The sequence below is a fragment of the Harpia harpyja genome, chromosome 5 (genome assembly GCF_026419915.1).
Source record: "Harpia harpyja isolate bHarHar1 chromosome 5, bHarHar1 primary haplotype, whole genome shotgun sequence".
In the NCBI taxonomy this organism is placed as follows: Eukaryota; Metazoa; Chordata; class Aves; order Accipitriformes; family Accipitridae; genus Harpia; species Harpia harpyja.
In genome coordinates, this window is record NC_068944.1 from 18,603,436 (window position 1) to 18,621,157 (window position 17,722).

Here is a 17,722-nt window from a genome sequence, read left to right on the forward strand (position 1 = left end):
ATGTTTGCATGCATGGAATGGGTCAGGACCTCTGCTGACACATTTCGGTGTGGCTCAGCCAACTCCAGTGAAGCTATGCGTTTATCGTTTTATACCAGTGTGGTGCAGAAATGTTAAACCAGCCTGCTTAAAGGACCGAAAAGTCAAAATATGTATCTGAAAAAGAGCATGGAAAGTAAACAATACTGATAGAACTACAATAAGGTGTGAGCTTTGACATAACTGTTACATTTTTCACAACCTGCAGAGACCCCAGTGGGAACATGTCCCATTATACTGATCAGATGGCAAAGAGAAAACGTAGACTAGAAAAACTAGAGATTTTCTCTTTGCTCCATCTGTTACCTCCTTTCCAATTGCAACAGGAACTCTGCTTCCACTTCTGCTTTCATTCATCCACTGCAGTGTTACATGAGTCTCAGAAGCAAACCAAAGCAAAACATTGTGTTTTATAAATATGTAGCTGTGCTATAAAGATTTTCAGCTATGTGCTTACGTGACTGAATACCTAGAGAAAAATCCTTTTGTTTCCATCCTCTCCACTTTTCTCAGATTTGGTCCTCGGAAGGACACCACCATCTGAACCTCACGCAAATTGCAAACAGAAAATATTTTGACCATTTAACACCTTGTGTGAGTTACATGTTCTCACAGTATATTTAGCTAGTCAACCTGCTACTCCTCTTTTCTAAACATTTGAAAATGCAGAATTAAAGGGCCACTGTAAAAAAGATTCTGAGAGAGAAAAGTAGCCAATGAGTGTCATTAATCCTGCAATAATACCTACATTTTATGAAGTATTGTGCAATCAGTCAGGACCAAGCCTGGAGGAACTTGCACTGAAAGAAGAAGTGAAATACTGCTTTTTCCAAGACTGATACCTCTGTGATCTCCTAAAAAAAATCAAAAGCACTGGCTGACATGTAAATGCTGCAGCTTGGGGTTTTTTGTCTGATTTTTTCCATTTCCTTTCACTATATACAGTCTATTTCTCTGGCCATATGCTGTTGGTTCCCACAGAGGCATTAAGAACTCACTGGATGTGTTGTCAGAAGGGCTACGGCCATGGGAAGCGTTTCCTGTGATAGCCCTTGGCACAAGGCATCCTAAAGGGCAGCGTTTCACTACGGTGTTTAACAAATTTCATAACAGGAGTTATCCGTAAAGTAAGCCCACGTGTTTACATTCTTGAGAAAGTTACTGAAGAGCTTGTGAGCTGTGGTTTAATTTAACTTAAGGAAGGACTTGCTGCTTGAATTTCTAGCTTTCAGGTGAAAGAAGCGTAAAAGGGGATAGAGCCTAAGCTAACCTGCCCTGCTCTTGCTGCAGTCCCTGCAGAGGGCAGGTACCAAATAGGGGCAGACCCCAGTGGGAGCTCAGCCGCCGCTGGCACCCACCCGCTCTGTGGCTAAAAGCAGGACAGAAGCAACGCTGGCTCAGCTGGCAGCACGACTCCAGCTCACCAGGAGATTTAAGCTTGTCTCCAAATTCAAGGAAAAAAGTAATGTGATCGAAGCCAGGACAAGTACTGAACTATCCACATGCTTAAACACTTCACTGAAGGCCTGTACTTCCTATATGTTAAGGCAGCACAGACTTGGGTATGTATTTAAGAAGTTTCTGGCTGGAAAAACGCTTCCAACATTTTGTTTTTATAGAACACTGTTTGTAAAACTATCTTTTAAAGTTTGCTAGAGCAATTTAAAATGAAGCGTATGTGCACACGTATAGCTCACCTCTCCATCCCCTTTTAGATTCACCAAGTTTTCCAGGCTTTCTTTTGCTTCTCATAGAGACTTCTAAACTAGACATGTTAATATCTACCAGTTATACCTACTCTTTTTTAGGTAGCAAGGCCTGCATTTTACTGTGTGATCCTCATTTATTTTATTTACTTCTATCCATAATTTGACTTTCTTCCAAGATAGTATTGCACCAGTGCTATGTGAATCCTAGTTCTTGGAAAATACTATGCTCCGTAACTCAAAGACCACTCAAAAAACTCAAGGTGACTTTCACAGGAGACCAGAGACATATCAAACTGAAAACCATACATTTAAAATATGTTTATCTAATCATATCTTTCTCACACACACATATACATCATTTGTTGTCACTTTCTATCTTCAATATTGGTATAGGTCGGTTGTGACTTCTTAAAACAGCTGCTGTATTTCACTATCTTGGTGCATTTCAGTGACCTACCAAATGAGTTTGTATGTTAAGTTATGTTATACATATTTATATTCCTAGAGATACTTTCAGATACTCTTCAGCTTGTTTAAGAATAGTGTCCAAGCTTCTTTTTACTTCCTTTTTGTTACAGCACTCCCTGAATTGGGGCAAACAGAGGACAACCAAAGCGAGGTGTGGTCTTTCTGCGTTAGTCGAAGCAGAAAACAGGTCTTGAGAAGAGGGCATATAGCCAAAACCAAGCACCGTTTTTTTCTAGCCTGTTAAGAAAATGTTAAAGCAAAATATATGCCCAATGCCAGCACACACTGCAAAAACCATTACAGACAAGGCGTAGTTTAAAAGAAAAAGGATGAATGTTTCGGTGCGGACATTTCTTCTCCTCCTGTTTACTTCTCTTTGGAGCAAAGCAACAAACTGAAGCAAAGATACAAAAATCAGTCTGTTTAGTAGCTTCACACCAAAGTGAATAACCTCTGGTAATCAGAAAGCAAGAAGTATTTCACTTGAAGAAATCCTATAAATAACTGATAACACAAAGGAGCATGCCACACTTCCTTCCATTAATCTTGTTAAGTGAAATAATGAATTTGGGTCCTCTATTTTCTATCTCTACAAACAAACTAAACAGCCATACATTTTACCATAGCTGTGCTGACAAAATGCATTAAAACCCCAGTGGAAAAGTTTACCAACATCTCCGTGACAAGCTATTGGATTTGAATGAGATAATTATTGGGAGAAATTGTACAAGCTGTGTTATGCAGGGCAAATGAGAAGATTGCATTGTTTATTTTTGGACCTTAATAAAACTATAATTACCAGAAGTTGTCAAGAGAAATCATTAATCATGCTGCTCTATGAACCTGACCAGTCAGAGAAAAACCTGAGCTCTGAATTTTATTTGCCAAAATAACAAAAAGGTAGTAAAGAGCGGAATCCAGTCTCGATCTTTTTCCAAAGCAACACAGGGTCAGTATTTTAATTTGCAGAAGGCTATGAAAAGCAAAAATTACATTGAGCAGATTGGAGAAAAGATCGCAAGTTTTTGACTGGTGTTCCCGTGACTTGTCTGAGGAACGAGCAGTTGCCAGAAACCCAGGGGATTCTGCATATCTCAAGACTTTGCGTAACCAACATCCAGCTACACTCCAAAGGGCATTTAGCATCCCTACATGCCACCAGAAGAAATGTGGTTGTGCGTCATAGCTGCAGAACCTGACCACCCTGATAAGCAGCGGTAGGACAGGGAAGTTACTGGTTTAACTCCGCTGTGCCACGCAGGATGTGTGAGTGAGGAGGACACACCTTCGGAGAACACAACATAGCCACTGCCGATCTGCTGTTAAGACTGTTATCAACATGGACCCCGGCATAAGATTGGAGACACGTTTCTCTCCTCCTCCTCTCCCACAGCAACTTGTTGCTGCTTCAACTAAATGCTTCTTCTGCCTTCCTCTCACCTCGAGAACCCACCACACGGACACAAGCAATGTATGTTGTTTACAAGCTCTTCGTTTTCCAAGTGTGCATCACACATTTCCTAGCTTTTCGCCAGCCAACACACGCTTCCCAAGTTCTCTATCTTTATCTAGGTTTTTTGGTGTAACACACGGGCATTTGTCATTTCCACTGACAGACCCTGCGTAAGAGAAGCAAATGGGCAGTGCTCCTTTCTTGCAGCAAATGATAGTTATGTCAACCATCCCCATCATCCCTAGGAGATCCAGCAGCACTCTTCCTCTCTCTACCGATAGCACCATTTGGGTGAGGGCATTGCACCCGCCAGGGAAAGGGTGCACAGCCAAAACCAACCTCTCCCACTGAATTGGTTAGAGCAGCCAAAAATCCTAAAATACACAATGAAGATACAGACACACATACCTTCTTTGCTCATAAAAAGCAGACTGTGTGGATCTAGCCAAGCATCACGTCATTTCTGAAAGCAGAAACATCTGCACTCTGACTGTTCTGGAAAGAAGATGCAGAAGACAGTACCTGCCGTGTGAAAATCTCAAGCAGCTTTTAGACACAGAATGGCGCAGTCCTTCCACTGAACAATATTGGGGACTATGGGGGTAAACATATATGGGAATCTGAAAATTCAGAGATTAATAGGAGGAGTTATCCAACATTATTCCAACTTCTGTCAAAACACTTGGTATGACTGAAAAAGCACAACACAATGCTCATTTTGGCAAACGCATAAAGCAGAAGAGAACAGTGAACCTATGCTAATTGTAATGAAAAATGAACTGGTGCTGAAGAGACACTCAAGGGGCGTGGAAGCTGTTGAAGAATAAAACTACTATCTGTACAGCACTTGGGTTTGCTACGTACACCACCAGGAAGTGAGGGTGCTCAGCCACTCTCAAGAAGGATACAGCATCCTATGCACTTCGGCCATGACCAAGGAAAATCCTCTTCTGCTAAAGAATAAAACATAACACTATACAATCAAATTAGCATAAACTGTCACCATATTAATTGAAGAAGCACTGAACATGCACTGATAAGAATTTCATAACTTTCTGGAAGGCGGTATCAGTCAGTGCTATAAAAGTCCATCTGCTGTGAGCAGCAGCTGTTCAGGAGGGTAAGGAACATAGGAGAAAGGCCCACTAGTATTTTATACACATTACTACACAAAGATAGTTCTAGTTTCCTGTGAATCAAGCCACGCCACAAGAATTCATCTGGTTTATTTACAGCATCTCAGGAGCCAACATCATCTGCATGCTCCCTGAAGAGATGCAAATGGAACATTATCCAGACAAGCAAAACCCAGTTTAAAGAAACCATAGACAGCACCAGGCACATCAACTGCAGGATGTTCCCGGCACTACTGTAAGCAGCACAGGAGACATCGGCATTCTGCAATATAGCTGCAGCTGGTGCAAGAAGGCACTCACGTGTGTATGCCTCTTCTAACCTAAAGAAGGCCTGCAACTATTTCAGACAGCCTATATAGATCGTGTACTGCACAATCTCATTTTATTACAGTACCATAGAAAACTAAAAAGATGTATGACTGTGTCCAGAAAGGACCCTTGTTATAACAAATACCTAAAACTTCTCCTATAAAACTGCACCAGATTTTAGATGACTGAGAAATCCTGAGGTTTGCTGATCCATATTCTACCAGTTTTGATTTTCATGCTAAACTACAACAATCTACATGAAGCGATAGTTTTAAACTCCTGTTTGCATCCGCTAAGACCAGGTCTCCATTTTGCCCAGTATCTAATGAAACCAGCAAGTTTAAATTCTATCTCCATCATTATACTATGACGCAGCTCTGAACTCAATGCAACAATCCAGAGACCCAAACCATTGCCTTAACATGGTCTCCAGATGCTCTGCTTTCCAGGGCATCTACTTGAATTTTATCCTCTGAATGACACTAGGTAACAGCTAGATTAATACGGAGCCTGCACCAGAAGCCATATCCAAGCAAAAGTTTCACCTGAGTCCACAGTGGTTTTGCCCATGCCAAGGAAAAGAACTCTGCTTTATTACTAAATAATCTAGACAACACTGAAGAAAGCGCTCCTTCAGCATTTAAACGTCGGTACTTCTAAGGCCCACAGTCAATGGGGCATAAGTAATTGCCACGCAATTCCTAGTTCCAATTAACAATACAACCGTACTCCAACTTTCAACCCGGAAATGAGAAAAGGAACAAAGTAACGGTTTAGCATTTCTCATATTTTTCTTGGACTTGGGAGACTGGACTTCATATTTTTGGGCACGTTACCTCATCTCTCTAAGCTTCCCATCCCGTCAGTAAAGTGGATATAACTTCTACCTGTGGATTAAGGAGCTATGAAATGCTTAGGGAACAGAGGTGTTACTGGTAAAATAGAGAAAAAAAGCTAAAGCAGGGTTTTGATTAATTTGATTTTGTTCTCAAGTGAGTATATCATTCTGCAAATCCAAAACAACTCTATTAGCATTGTAAAATCATGCCAAAGACACCCTTTTAACTAAGTAAGAGGCCACTGATTCTTTATTTCCAGGCAATACCAACAATATATACTCTCCTTTAAGCCTGGCCTTCTTCAAAAAATCTGTTGGAAAACAATTCACAAAATAACTCACAAAATTCAAGGGGAGAGCACAGCTGGGAAGCAGTATCCTCAGGTGATCAGCTAAATCTCATTTTCCAGAGAACCACACAGTTCATTCTCTCAAATCCCTCATTACTCAACATACAAAAGCAAAGACGCTATTTTTTTTCTTGCCCTTGAAGGACAGCTTTTTACATAAACAAACTGCATAAAGGCATGGGAAGTAATGCTGTTACCAGTTAAATCTGTAAAATTTCCCTAGTTGAAAAGTTCTTGTTTAGCACGGATATAAGAACTGAATTTCCACTCCCTCACTTCAGCTGTGATTCGGGAAACATTTCTAATCCCAATCAGCAAAACCAAATAACTCACCAAGAACACCATGTTTGTGGTTTTTTAATCTAGTGCCCTATCTATTTTCTACCAACATTTTTTAATAACAGATATATTTTAATATACCCTTGTCATATTTTATTGCTATGCTCATATACAGTGTCTGAGGCATGTAACTGCACCTAACTGAAGAAGTGTGTTAGCAACACAACACTGACAGCACCTTTTTTAACAACTGAGGGGGAAAAAATACTCTGAAGTTTTCGACCAAACAACTCAAAAAATCGGTATTTTTATCAAGGAAAATTGGGCTTCTCTCAAGCAAACATCCCATTCAACTGTTCCCTTCTCATACTATCCATGCATTTAGGGAAATATGACCTCTCTGGCCTTGTTTTGTGTTTCACAATATCCTTTTAAGAACAAAAACCTAACATTTACTTTCAAATACCCATAAGATAACATGCGTGGTCTTTCAAGCCTACCTGCCAGTCTCCTCTCCCCACAACCCTCTGCCAATAAAGACACAAATTCCTATAGGAAGGGCCTACGCAGACATAATTTATAAATAATTATGATATGTAATGAAAGGTTCACAGCTACAAACAGAAACACTGCAGTCTCATATTAAAAGAAAATAATGATCTCTGCAGATGAACAATTATTATCTTCCTTGTTCAGCCATGGAGTTGCTACTATGTATTTCCCAGCTGTTAACCTATCCTCAGTCTTACCATAAAAACAAAGAATACTCTTCGCTTTTTTTTTTCTTTTTAAACAAGTGGAAAATATAATGAGAGTCTGACTTTGTGCCTTTGATAATTAAGCTTCCAATATCATGGAATGTTTTCTAATAGGAGCATCTGCTTGCTGCATTGCAGCCCTACAGCTAAGAAAGCGTTGGACTCATTAATAAAATACAATAAAGAACCAAACATCTGGGTGGGAAAGATGCACGGAAGGGGAGAAACTGTCTTCCTCTCAAAATATTCAAGAGACAGCAAAGCTCATCCAAATAAAATGCAGTTTTTCTGTTGAGGAAGCAGCTGGAACCACTGATGCTGATGATTCTTATTCCACTATATCCTGCTGCAAGACACAAACCTATTTAGAGGAAACAGAAGAGAATGCAGGAAAAATCCCACCTGTATTTATCTATACCACATAGTTAAAAGCTCCTGACAGTGCAACCCATTCCCACACCCAAGGAACAGGCAGATGGGTGTACATAAGTTCTTCTTGCTAACAGCGCTGGCAGAAAAGGGCTTCATATCAACACTTCGAACACCGAAAAGAGAAAACAGGACAAAAATAAAACAAGAAACACTAAGATCCCAGAAGAGTTAAATAGCTAGAATTCTGGATCAACAATTTGAGCATCTTATATAACACAGTTCATCATATGGTACCCAGTCACTCATGCATCAAGAGCAGAAACTGGGTTAACTACAAAATTTCTCAGAAACAAACTGAAACCTTGATTTTAAAACACTTCTAAATGTGCCAAATACTTCGGTACACTGTTCAAAGTTAATTACCATCAAACTAAGTATCTATGCTTCGCATTCTTTTAAAATGCAAAATCTGTGGGGCTGTATGCTGATCCTGCAAATGGCACTCACCTTCTGTAAGGGTATGCAGGATTTCTTCACACTGCTGACCTAAGGGAACACGAAGGTGTCAGAAAACCTTTCTGAGGGAGGATGGTCAGCCCAGAACCCACAGGTAAACTGGAGTATCCCACTTGTCAATGGTGCACAGACTTGACTGCATTATCCCACCTCCAGCTCAAAGAGATACATAACCCATGCCCCGGGGGTCACTGCCGGGCCCTCCAGTCTTCCAGGACAGCAGACAACCGGTAAGGGCTAGTGTCACGGAGGTGACAACATCCAGAGGAACTGCATACAGGTCTGTCTTCCTACGACAAATGGAAGAATTACTTGTTCTCTTCAGAGTCCAATTTTTTGGAAGAAGTAAGTTGCTATCCAGTACATGCATAAGCTAGCAAGACTAATCCTGATTTACCTAGGCATTTTTCTGACTTTTCTCACCTCTTCTAGCTTAACACTCGTTGTCTTGGGTTTCTTGGCGTTCTTTGCTTTTAAATAACACACAAGAAAAAAACAGCCGAAGTAATGTATAAAATCTGTTCCCTAGCATGATGACAGAACCAAAACCAAACCAACCAACCCTGGCATGTTTATTTGGTACCATTATGCATTTGTAATAGGCCATTTTCAAGCACATATATCTTCCTAACTTAAAAACTCAATTACCAACAAAATGTCAAAGGTTTTGCTCCTGTTACATCATGTTATACATCAAAATACATCAAGATAGAACCCATTTTCTATCCGCTGAGACTCCATGGCAAGATTGAAGGTCTACATTTATTTTAGAGTTCAAAAAAGGCTCTGGGCTTTTTTATTAAAAACATACAGAACAGACAAGGGAAAAAACCCAATCAAATATGCATTTGCAGACAGAACTATGTGGATTTTTAACAAATAACCAAACCAAATTTACGTTGTGGCCAGAAGCAAACATGAAAAATGCCAGCTCAGAGGGCTATTTTCTTTTAGTAACAGTATCACTTTGGGAAACTATTAAAATAGCACAAACTTAAAAGCAGCATTGGCAAAAACTGAATGCAGTTCAACTCCGGTTTCCAACTAAATGCCTTTTTCGCACACATATGCTTTGCCTTCCGTTACTCAGCTGCGTAATATAAACCACCAAACTACACTTACAACAAATCTGAACTGACAATGCCAAATTTTAATTGAAACACACGAGAGCAGTTGGGCAATGCACAAGCATTTTATAGGGAAGTTAGTAGTGCTCACGGCTGGAATAAGCCTACACTCCTATAAGGGAGAAAGAGATCTAGTTTCCTCATTTTATTTTAACCCTTCCTTCAAAAAACAGACAAATCTGCTAAATTAAAAAAGCAAATAACACCACAAATATTTTCCTAGTCTGAAAAATCTTTCTGTTCAAAGCTCATAAACAGTCTGACAAGTGGTGACTTCACAAAAAAAAGAAGAAAAGTTCTTTTCTACCTCTTAATGAATGAAACTACATTCCTTCTCCCAATTCAGAGGAGCTTTCTTGCAGCCTCTTTATATGACAGCAACACGCAATGACCTCTTATCATTGTAAGAGCTATACAAAGTGTCTCTGAAAATTGTCTGTGTATTTGTGTAAACACTTGTGTGTAAATGTCTTTGTAGAAAGCCCTGTACGCAAACTGGGCCTGCAATATATGCTCTTTTAGAGCACTCCATGGCATCAGTGCAGACATTTTTGTGCTTAAAGAGAAAACTAATTTATACTAAAAAAAAAAAAAAAAAAAAAAAATCACCTCACAACAATACAAGGCAGTCCTCCTCCTGATAGTTTTGCTGAGATTAGTAAGTCAACTTTACCATGAAAGTGAATGGAAGAGAGGCAAAGGAGACCTACAAAAATATCAGGAAGCAAACACATAGCATTCACATTAAAACCTGTTAGCGGTACCTCAAATCTAACTTTTAAAATTAAGACTTTCCTCTGTTATTCCAGTTAGCTGGATGAAAAAGTTCCTACTTCGCTATTACACCCCTATCCTTCAGGAAAGCGTGTACATGGGAGCTAAGGCTGGGTGGGCACAGCGCAAAGTGGCCTTCAACCACACCACGGTCAAAAAACATTTGCTTAGACGTGGTTTTGGGAAGGCAAAAAGGTCGTCTGAGATGGAGGAGTGTCACTCTGTCTCTGTTCCCAACTGGTTCTTGACTCCTTGGATGAGCTCATCAGCAAAACATCACCACTTATAATAGTCATTTGGTCTACGGAGAACTACGTTAAGATTATGGATGCCACTAAAAAATCATGGCCCTCAACTATTATCCAAATGTATTACATAAACGTAAATAAATGTATTTATTTCTGCGACCAGCTGAATCACAGCAGCAGTAAACTTCCAGTTTTGTTTCCTCACTGAAGTTTTTAACTTCAAAACTTACTTACAATCTATAAAGTACACCATAATACAGCTGCAAAAAAAGCACCCCTATAATGTCAGTGAAACTGTAAAATGTAACTGCTGCACCTATTCACCTTGGGGATGCTGAAGATGTCAGGCAAATGCCCTCTGCTCACATCATTAAAACAAACAAAGCCTTTGCCATGAAATCATTCACTGTGCAGAAACTTTATAAGCTCTACTATTATCTTTTATAGCTTAATTTGAGAACTGAGAATCTCTAGAGTGCTTTGCAGCACATTAATAAGAGACACTTTGCTTTATAAAGTTAATCATTACTACTGTACTGCTTGCATCAGCCCATTGCAGTAGAATTTGTTTTTTTCACCAAAAACTTTCCTTATACCATGACTTGATTTTTTCAGTGAATGATAAAGGTGGTGGTGGTTCTCAGGATCTCTTTCACAGGACTGCTGTTATTTCATTTTCCATAGTGCTTTAAGAGCCCATTATTAATAAAACTGCTGAAAAATTCTTCTCTGAAGCCATCAGGCATCGTAGGCTTGACTGCACTCCTATTTCCCTCGCTAAAATCAGGGGCCTCTGAAGTCCGAAGAGTGCTACTAGAAATTATGAAAACAACACTTGAAGTGGCAGCTGCCAAACAAGGGAACCTTTCATCTCCTGGGTGAGCTTTTAAACAAACTCCAGTGTTTCATACCATACTCTGGCTACTTAAATACTTTACAGCTTACATCAATCTTTGTCCCATAACTAAAGCTGAACATGATCTGGACTCACTTATTTGAGGGGTTTAAAGACAGACATGTAGAAATACATACAGGCAGCAGAGGCCACGCTGATACCAGCAGCTCTCACCAGCACCGTAACATCCCTTAGGGTGCAATCCTTTCCCTCCTCTCTAACAAATCTCTGTGGCAGCGAATGCGCTAACACAATTCTATCAGTATAAAGGGCCTAATTGGGATGGCTTATTTTAGTCCCTGAGGCACTACTTTGCCTGGAGTCAACTTCCACATCAACTTTCCCAAGGCCGGTGGAGCTAGCTGTACTAGCGAGCCCTTCCTGGGCACCAATGCCTAGGTGGGAAATGTGGGTGAGACCCGGTTCCTCACCAAACTCCACCCAGCTCACACCAGGAAGGATCCACGGGGGTATCATCAGTGGAGACCTGATATTTCTGGAGCCCGCCCCAAAGACGTCCACCCAGATGTGGAGCACAACCCATAACACAGCACAAGGCACCTGGTCAAACCCTCACATGATGACTACAGCGTTTCAGAAGCAACACTGCATTTTCCTCAAGTATGACATTGCACATCTCTGGTGTATTCACACAGGATGCCTAACTGTCAGATCTGGGCCTAAATTTGTAAACAAACTATTTCAAGCAAATCAAGAACACGAAGTGTTTTTGAAGTCATGCTTCACTTTGGTAACAAATACTGACTGGCAGCACACTTCCATGTGTTTTTTTTCTTAAAGTATAGAAATTGTGCTGCATCCCAACTTATTAACCATGTTGGGTTTTTCCCAAAGGGGGTACAAGAAGGGACTGGAAGCACATGCAGGGTTGCTGGACCATCAAAGGCAAATAACTTTTTTTAAAAAACAGTGAGAAGCATTACTTAAACGTACATTTATTCATAGAACTTATCTGAACAGAATTTATTTACTCAATTAGTTCTAAAAATCAACCACCTAAGCAAATAAATGACTGCTTAAGTATGATTATGTGGAATTAATATTCTCCATTTAGTTTCCAGAATATTAACTCATTTTTAAGCGTAAAAACCCTAGAAAATCTCAAAGATCATTTTAGAGATATATAAATGCCAATAATTTTTTCCTCTATTTCTACGCAGATCCTTGCATACTCAAGAGAATGCAGTCAGTTGATTCCACAAAATTAAGAAATTGCTCTTTAACTTTTCTAAAATGCAACTAAAAATAATACACACACAATCAAGAAATATAAACATAAGCTAAAAAGGTGGCCTTTCTAGCTTGAGTCTGATAAGGCTTGCAAAATTTCTCCATGGGCTCTGATACCCTCAAATCGTGGAGTCATATAAGCCTTACGTTGATAAAAGTATGATAAAACATTTCCTTCTCTGATTCCATTTTTGAAGACACAGTACAGAGAACATTATTAAGATTTTTCAAATCAGGTTCCTAAAAATGATCGCGTCATCTCCAGTCTATTTAGGAATATGCATTCAGCTAATCAAACTGACAGGTTTCGCAGCAGAATTCAAGACAACCCAAGTCCTGCTGTTCCTGGAGTCCAGCAGGCCAGAAGCTCTGACCTCTTCATATTCACCTTGTCTTTGCCAGTACTCCCGAGCACAGCATTTATTTTACAGAATTTATGCTTTTCTCACAATCCAGGATAAAAATGCCTTCAGCAAGGCAATATGCGTGTCTGATACTGCTTTTCCTCCTTGTCCTTAGCATATGGCCTCAATCCTGGTTAACAACTCTGTTCAGACCCTGCTCTGACAGGAGAACCATGTACCTCCTCAGGGACTTTTAACGGAGTTCTTCATTGCGTCAGTTTGATGTGGGTACACTAGGTGAGACAAGCAACGTTTTACTAGTATTTATTGGTAGCACTGGAAAGTTAAGAAGCAAAAAGCAAATTTCTGCCAAATTTCTAAATAAGGGAGGAACATAAGCTTCTCAAGAAAAGTTCACCAGAGTACTTCTTTTTCACAAATGCAAAATATGCTTTTTATTAATCCCATTATTGGAAACTGTGGAGCCATTTTGACTGAAATAAAACATACCAGAATGCAGGCAGCCAGCATGGAAAACTTCAGTCCAAAAGTTAAAGACATAAGAAGTGATAACCAGCTGAAAACAATCATAGAATAGCAAATATTTAAAAAAGAGCAGTAGCTAGATTACACACATTAGTTTTACAGTTTGTGCATGTGTATAGTTCACACACATTCACTTCTCACTTTTGGAAGCATGAAGATTAGCAGAGCTTCCATGGAAGACTTCTACAAGAAGTATTTCTGCTAATAGCTAAAACTTTCATTAATAACACAGGAAAATGGCAGGAATATGACCGTAAAACCTTAAGACAGTAAGCTAGGTAGTTACCAAGACATTATTCTTATACAAACACACAGAACCCATCCAAACACAGAGAGTGAGTCCATGAGCTGTTTACAATTAAATCTGATGCACTTCCTTGTATATGTAAAATATGTATGTGAAAGATTTGAAATCTGAGTTTAAAAGCCTCTTCCTGTCTCGTTGAACATCCGAGATGATCTCCAAATCTCAGAGGAGGAGGCTTCCCCAAAGAAGTTTCCCAGAAGAAACAACATACAAGGAACAACACTAACATATTTTAACACTAACATGCTGTATTACAGACTGCGCAAAAGAATTTTAAAAACTAATTTAATGTGGTGAGAGGGTAGTTCTTTGCTCCCAACAGCTACCATCTCAGATAAGTCTTGTAAACAACTTCAGGAGAGTATTCTTAGAGCACTTCCGGTAGCCGTCACTAAGACCACCACGGTTACCAACCGTTTTGCATCTTCCACTCTCACAGTACAGCAGTAGGAAAAAACGTATCCTTCACAGTTCTGCCTGCTTATAGGGTGAAGGCAGACATATATGTTGTCATGATCCCGTGGTGTCAGCATGACAATAAAATTACTGCAGACTCCACTAACCAATGACAAGAAATTTAAAAATGACAACAAGTGAATTTATTCTATTTAGGAAACATGGGGAAAACGGGATCCTCTGTAGCTTGTCAAAAGAAAGGGCAAATACTATTCTGTCTTTCCAAGCCACCCTCTCACGAGGTTAGCCATGGAGAGCTCTGCTATCACAGACAGAGTTTCACCTGAGGAATAGGTGTGCCTGCCTTACTGACCAAAACCAGTTTACCCGCAGTGAATCTCTGCCTTGTATTGCACTGCCCACTCCAGTCAGCCTGGGAGAAAGGAGTGTGAGTAGAACATGGGCTAGAAGCAAAAGTATTTCTCAAACCTCTATGAACTGCCAGAAGCAGGAGTTAGGAGGATGCTGAAATGCAAAAGTTGCCTTGCTAGCCTGCTTTGCTCCTAACACAAGGCCAAAAATAAATTTTACCACACAGAAGAAAAAATACTACCTTATTATGCGTATTTTTAACAAACTGATTGATCAGGCGTTTAGATTTTGTAACTAAGCAATTCTTAGTGAGTGTGAGGAATAAAAAGCAAAGAATCGCAAACAAATAATTTTATCAACCAGGAAAGTCATAACCAAACATACAATAGCAGAGTCTATTAAACCCAGTTGCTAACTGCCTAATCCTACCACCTAAATTTGACTTGTGAATTATGCCCTCGTTGTTTTAAACCAGAGGTCTGATTAACAGTTTTCAGGTTAGTGTTTAAGCTCATGACATTAAGTCAAATGCAGTTAACAGAGCAAGTTCCTTCATGTTAAGGAGGATGCAAATATTTTTCTTACAGGTGGTACAGCCTCTGGCTATCTCCAAATTATAGCAAAACTACAAATAACAACTTAAAATCAAACATACTAGTGTGTAGGTTACTAAGGATCCAGTAGAGACCATCTGAAATCACCTAGAGGAAAAATGCTTAACTAAAAATACTTGCTGAGGTGAAACAAGCAATCTTCGCTCCAAATGTACTCCTCCTAGAGAGGTGGTTTTACAAGAGGTAAGAAATATAATTTGGCTTTGAAGAGTAAAATCTCCAGGGTTTGTGGAAAGCTGTTTAGATAAATTATGAAAGAAATGAATAGCAGAGATGAAGGTAAGGCAAGAAAGGAGGGAAAGAACTAAGCCAAAATGGTTTGTAACGGACAACTGCTAAAATACCACTGAAGAAAATGCCTTTTATCAAAAAACTACAGGAGAATCCCCAGTAAGAACTACTCCCCCAAGCAGCAGCGCACAGCGGAAATAACCGTAATGAGGATTACTTTCTAACCTCATTAGCTGATCAAGCTGCCTCATTTTCCTCTCTGCTGAGACAGAGCCTGCTCTCTCCACATGGCAGGGAGACATGAAGTTTGGCTATTCAAAAAGGAACCCCCCCCAACTCTTATTAAAATATGAAAGAACCAATCCAGAAAGCTTTGGTCTCTCCTGCTTCTCCTGATGGGCTGAGAAATTGTTTTTAGCCTTTCACTGAGAAAGCAGAGGGAAAACACAGGAGGACTTTCTCCCCCTGCCCTCGCAGCAGAGGGGTCAGGGCGTCAGGGCGTGCTCCCACCTCCAGCTCCAGTGCCCGCCGCGTGCAAAATGGCTTGCTCCCTTCACACCGCTCTCTCCGCGGGTTTGGACTAGCTCCTTTCCCCTCTCCCCAGCACGCCTTACAACTACACTAGTCCTTCGATCCCAGCTGGGCACAGCATTGCCCATCGCTCTGTCCCCCTTCAGAGCGCTAAGGATTCAGGGTTCCCAGGCTGGAAGCACGTCCCTCTCAGGCAGCGGTGATGGCGGAGGTCCGGCGGGCAGGCCGCTCCTCCCGGCCTCTCCAGGGCAAACCGACGGCAGGGCAGGGCAGGGCAGGGCTTGCGGCCTGCCCCAGGGAGTGCTTTGGTGGAGAGCTTAGGAACAAGCCGTAAAGGGTTTCTGTCAGTCTTACTGACGGGTTGGGTTACATTTCTCCATAACCCTGTTTTAAACAGAGTGAGAGAGAGCCGACAGCTCTCCCTTCCTCAGAACAAGAGAAACACGGAGACAGCATCTCCACCTTGGTTTTGAAAGTCTTTTTATGAGTCACCCTATAGCACAAATTAAAAACAAAAATGTATGTTGCCTAGTCACTTTGAAACTAAATACAAGAAAGGCTTTTGTTTTTCAAAATTTGGTTACTTGAATGGGGATGATATGAACAGCTCACCTATTTAGGATTAACACTTTTAATACTTTGTGTCAGAGACTGATTATATCTTGTCGAAGTAAACATAAATGGACACAGAAAAATTGTCAAACTGGAGGGGTGTTTATTAGTGCGTTAGCAATTGTTTTTATGAACACAGTGAGCCATTAATTTCTATAAACAAACTCACTCTGATTTAACTTAGCAATATTGTCTGGAGAGATGTGACTTAGTTTGAAGAAGAATAAATACATCTTATTTTAATAAGGAGATGAAGTTTATGAGAGACACACACATAGTTTTTCAAATATGAATTAGGTTTTTAGTTTCTTTTTTAACCTTGTACTGGATTTCAAGTGTTCTGTGTTTCAGTGAAATTCTGCCCCACCTCATTCAATGGGAATTCTGCTGGTAACTTCACTCTGACCAGAACTTTACCTGGGGGAGCCACATTCATTTCACCATTTTGTAAGTAAACCCAACAGCACTATGCCTTACACAATGAGGAAGAGCCTGAAGAAATCAGTAAATCTTCCATTTTATACATTTTCCAAGCATGCACACTTAAATACATTAATACTTAGGGTAGCCACTGTGTATACTCACTTCAATTTTCAGCCAACGGTCAGAACAAACTCCGCAGCTTTATTTTCTCATAATGAAATGCAAACCTTTCTAAAATGTTTGGCAAATTTCATCTGACCATGAAAAGGTTCGCACAACTACATTACTTGAAACTCCTATCACAAATTCCTAGTTCACATTCACTATGGAAACAGACTTTCAGTTCACTTGAGAAATAACTAAGTCATAAGGATTTAACTCCCCGTGCTATTCATTAAAAATAATTATTCAATGCATAAAGGCTTGGTGCTGAGCGAGTGAACGGTCAGGCTGGAGTATTCCCTTTAGCTGTAGAACAGACATCTCAGATGCACCAAAGATGTGTTTCCTCACACAGTCCCCTTTATTGCTCATTTGGAAAGACTATCTCTAGAATAAGATGAGACTTCAGACACCCATTTAGTTCCCCACTCCTATATTGGCTTTTCCAATAGGAGCACTGATGACTGGTAGACAGTAATGATTTTGTAATGTGAACATCTGTGCAACAGAAAACAGACTGAGATCAAATTAATGGCATGTATCTCACCATTAAACAGGTACCAAATAGTAAAGATTTTCTTAACTGCTGATAAACCTGACTAAATTCTTACCAAAGATTTAGCCATGGAAACACCAAAAGCATTTAAAAATCCATGAGTGAG

The 17,722-nt window shown here is 40.1% G+C and overlaps 1 protein-coding gene across 1 annotated transcript in view; it reads right to left on the reverse strand.

Moving 5' to 3' along the window:
• The window catches only part of LDLRAD4 (low density lipoprotein receptor class A domain containing 4), a 284,146-nt gene that overhangs the window by 181,656 nt on the left and 84,768 nt on the right, over window positions 1–17,722 (reverse strand). The window lies entirely within an intron of this gene.